The 4,720-nt window shown below is 43.8% G+C and overlaps 1 long non-coding RNA gene across 1 annotated transcript; it reads left to right on the top strand.

Annotated features, from left to right (window-relative positions):
• The first annotated feature begins 310 nt into the window (after positions 1-310).
• LOC139036778 (uncharacterized) lies at positions 311-3,625 on the top strand. Its single transcript, XR_011489635.1, has 2 exons — positions 311-672; positions 3,463-3,625. It is a non-coding gene; the product is annotated as an uncharacterized lncRNA (long non-coding RNA).
• Positions 3,626-4,720: the final 1,095 nt, after the last annotated feature.

Below are 4,720 nucleotides of genomic sequence, written 5' to 3'. Positions count from 1 at the left end.
GACGAACACCAAGGCCTAGTCCAGAGGCGGGTGGAAACCACCCGCACCGCCTAGCCCTGCCAGGATCCGGGGCCGCACTTGGAGGCAACATCGCTCTTCTCTGTGAAGACAGGGAAAATCAGGCCGTGGAGTCCACCTGGCGGTCCCTGGTCTCCTAGAGTGACGGGGAACTAGAAACGTGACCTGCTTTGACGCGCCCCACCTAGTAAACAAAGGCGGAAGGTGCCAGGCAGCGTAAACCTCACAGCCGCCGCCTCAGTCTCAGCCCACCCACTTTCAGGCACGCGCCCAGTGTCCGGCGCCGCGCGAGGCATGGCGGGAGTCGCGCCGCCTGACGTCACTAAAGGGCGCGGGCTCTCGGGGTCGGCGTGGATTCCTGCTGCTGGGTTGTGGGTCTCCGGCATCTTTTCCCCGCTTTCGTGGTCGCCCGCTGATCCCTCTGGTCCTGCCCCTCCAGAGCCGTGCTCGCTGGGAGCCTGCCGTTTCGGATCGTGGGAGGACGATGACAGGAATGCTCAGGAGGGAGAGGGAGCAAGGCAGGTACATCGCCGGCCCCCGACTCCGTGGCGGTCACGGCCAGGAGCCCGGTTGACCCCCTTCTGTGGCTCAGCAGCCCCGGACGAGCCCCTAACGCTGCAGGTTTCCTTCGTGCTGTTTGTCACTGTTTGCCACGTAAGAGATTCGTTTCTTTTACCGTTTACATTGTGAGCTACAGGAGCACAGCCCTAGGATGAAACGTTAGTAGGCTTCATGTTAAAATTTGGTATGAGCAAGATTTATTATTCTTTTTAAAGTGTATATATTTCTTCCTGTCTCTTGAAGGCAGCGGAAGAAATTAATAGCATTGGTTGTAGAAAGGTAAGCTGAATGGCTAAAGAGGTTGAAATTCTCTCCAACATCCTTCAGCTTCATTGAGACATAAATAGTCTTCTAGGACTTTTTACGGAAGAGTCTGAAAACCTCTCTTACTTGATTTTATAAGTAAACAGTAACTTAGCAAAAGCCGCATAGTAGATCTATGATCTATGATAAGATAGCACAAATTTTCTTCCTTGCTCTTTGGGAGGGAAAGACCTTTTGTCCCCCATAGGTATCTTTCTCACTATATTAACTCCTTTTTGTTTTGACACAAACGTTTCTCTTGTCAGAGATGTATTTGAGTTATTAAATAAAATCTCCAACAATTTTTTGTTGGTCTTACCTACTAGGCCAAGTTCTACCACTTTTTTGTGGTTGCTTTGTGTTTTTTTAAGTGTGAAACAACACTTATTCAAGTTAACTTTTTCATCTCAAGTACCTTATGTGCCAGGAAAAGTTTGTGTACGTAGGTGAACAGCAACGGGGATAAAGGGCTCATGTTTGCTGGGTCATATGGTAGTTTTATTCCTGTTTTTTTTTTTTTTTTTTTACTGTGTTGAGATATTGTGTCTTAGATTTTATTTTTTTTTCCCTCCTTTTTTTTTTTTTCCATTTATTTTTATTAGTTGGAGGCTAATTACTTTACATCATTACAGTAGTTTTTGTCATACATTGATATTCCTGTTTTTTAAATGTTATCTCCATACTGTTCTCCACAGTGGCTATAACAATTTTCATTCCCATCAACTGTGTAAGAGGGTTCCCTTTTCTCCACATCCTCTCCAGTGTTTGTAGATTTTTTGATGACGGCCATTTTAACTGCTGTGAGATGATACCTCACTGTAGCTTTGATTTGCATTTTCTTTAATGATGAGCTTGTTGAGCCCCGTTGCATGTGTTTAAGGGCTCGTGTTTGAATTTAAAAACACCGCTACTCGCTCTCTTAACCAGTTGATTAAATTTAATTTCACCAATAGTGGACCTATCTGACATTATACATAGCATCACCTGTGAAGTATTCTCACCAAAAATGTTTTGTTCAAAGTTAGCCTCTATGCCTGATTTCCAGCTTGCAGGAAATAAAGGAGATGAAGGGGCCATAGACACCATCATGAAGCCATCAGATTTCTAGAATGTGTGACACCCTAGTTTAATCTCTTCAAAAATTCAATGTGGGGACAACCCTGATGGTCCAGCGCTTAAGACTGCACTTCCACTGGTTGGGAAAGTTCTGTATGCCATGAGGCATAACCAAAAAAAACCAATCAATGTCACTTAAAAAAAAAAAAAACGGAAAGAAAAAGGAACACGAAGTAGGGAGAGATTTTAAGAGACTAGAGACAATGAAATCCAATATGTGACTGGATCCTAGCTTGGAAAGATACAAAACACATTTTGGGGACAAATGGGGAACATCTGAATAAGTATTAAATACTAGATATGATAATGGTATACCTTAGTTACACAGTGATGTATATTAAGGGGTCAAGTGTTATAAAAGACTGAAATTTAATTTCAAATGTTCAGTAAGAAAAATTATACACATATTTAGTATATATGGCAATATATTAACTTTTGAAAAGTAGGTTTATTGTACTTCTGTTTCCACTGTTCTGTATTTCAAATTTTTCATAAGAAGTTGGGGAAAAGCATACCTCATTGCCATAAGTCATCCATAGATGAAGGGGAAAAGCCAGTTCATGGCAAGACAGGCCTTCCTTGCCCCTTCCAAGGAAACAAGAATTCCTGAGTCAGGAGTGTGATGGGAGAAGCTCCAGGTTAGCAAGTAGGCAGGTAGTCACTGCTCCTCTGCCCCTGTCTACAAGGCCCCCGTGTCTCCACTGGAAAGTTAATTTGGATTAGATCTAAAAAGTTCCTTCTAAAACTGTAGATATGAGCACATAGGTACAAAGAACAGAGTCGTGGTTACCAGAGAGGAGGGGACTGGGGGCAGGGGGGAAACACTAGGAAATACAGAAGCAGGAGTGTACACATGAAACTTGCAAACCAAGGTTACCTCAAAAAATAGTAAAATTGTAATTATCTATTGCTGCTTAACAAATCACTCCAAATCAGTGGCTTCAACTGCTATTTTATTACGTTTATAGATTGTGTGGGTCAGGAATTCAAAAAGGTCAGAGCAGGGACAGTTTGCTCCATAGCATCTGGGACCTCAGCTAGGACAATTGGAAGGCTCGGAGTGACTTCATATCAGGGGCAGGAAGCACTTGGTTCACTCACGAGTTTAGCAGGCAATGCTCGTACAGGTTGGCTGTTGGCCAGAACATAACATCTATTCATGGCCTATCCACCTAGCCATCTAGGTAACCTCAGACTTCTTGCATGTAGGCTTGTGACTCTAACGATGAGTATCCCAAGAGAACCAGGCAGAAGCTGTATAGCCTTTTATGACCTAGCCTCGGAAGTCAGTGTCACTTCCAAGGTGCCACCGTCAGAGGCACCGTCACGGACCTCACTTCTCAAAGGCAGGAGCACCAGACCCAGAGTGTATGAGAAGAGCACATGGGTTGGGAGGTAATTTTTGAGCACGTTTTTGGAATGTATTCCAAATATATTTCTACAACACTCTATGCTGTTCCATAGCTGCTTGTCCCTAGCAGACCCTCGGATTCTGCCCTTTCATCAAAGTGGTCTCCCCCGTCCCCAGCATTCAATGAAGAAACCCTGCACTCAGGCTTGAGTGTGTGAGAAAATGGAAGCCTACAAACACAGCTTTAACATGAATAAATAAGTCTTTTGGAATTCAGTATGTGACTTGAGTCTTTCTTCCCAAGGTTTTAAATTAAAAAAAAAAAAAAAGTTCATTCCTTGACAAGTGTGTTCTGGCTTCAGTGATCAACTCCATGTGAAAAACTAAGGTATTAAGACTGGACATCTTTTCTAAGCCTCATTTAGGGACTTCTAGCTATTGACTTCCATGAATTGACATTGTCTCAGTTGGTTCTTATGCTCCAAACGAGTTCACCCTTTAGAATCCCTGTCTTCCATTAGCTTCACCACTGTTCCAGGCAATCAGGCTCAAAATGTTGCCAACCTGACCTTCAACACCCAGGCCAAATCTATTTCAGAATGCCAGGTTTCTTACAATAGCATCTTAGGAACCTTTTTTTTTTTTTCCTTCAAATATTTTGGCTGTACCACCACGGTATGTGGGATCTTAGCTTACTGACCAGGGATCAAACCTGTGCCCCCTGCATTGGAAGCGGAGTCTTAATCACTGGACCGCCAGGAAAGTCCCTACAACAGCATCTTAAATCCCTACCCTTGTTATTTCCTCTTGGGGTTTTATGACGCCCCAAGGGCCTTCCTTCCACGCTTCCTACCTTTACAGAATCCACCAGTTAAGCTACTCCCGTTGAACCATATCCCTTACATACATGGTGGTGGATCTGCAATCTTTGTCTTTCAGGCTTTCCCTAAAGCTGGTTCCTAGTGTATCCAGTACATTGTGCATTTCCATATTGGCTGTCACACTCAAGCAAGTAAAATCTCTCCCATTGTCCTTGGGACAGATGATCACCTTTTGTCCTACATTCTAACCTAGAATGATAAAACTGAGTGGTTCAGGAGCTCAAAGGAGGGGGACAAACTGTGGGCTAAGACAACAGCCTCCAAATGGTTGAGCCTGTGGGCAGCTGGGAGGTAGGTGAAGGAGTGAGTGATCTATGTGAGGAAGATACCTACCAACTATTTTACCTTCCACCAGTGTCACCTGGGAGGCCTATTCATAGGCACAGTGGGGCAGACAGACTGGGTTAAGTGTGTTTTTTATGCTTTTGATAAAAGAGAATCACATCTAGAACTGGAAAGGAAAGATTTCAATGAAAGACTGATGCGTCAA

This window comes from Odocoileus virginianus, chromosome 9 (genome assembly GCF_023699985.2).
Source record: "Odocoileus virginianus isolate 20LAN1187 ecotype Illinois chromosome 9, Ovbor_1.2, whole genome shotgun sequence".
Taxonomy (NCBI): domain Eukaryota; kingdom Metazoa; phylum Chordata; class Mammalia; order Artiodactyla; family Cervidae; genus Odocoileus; species Odocoileus virginianus.
The sequence above is the reverse complement of the archived record's forward strand: the minus strand, read 5'-3'. Positions and strand labels throughout refer to the sequence as shown.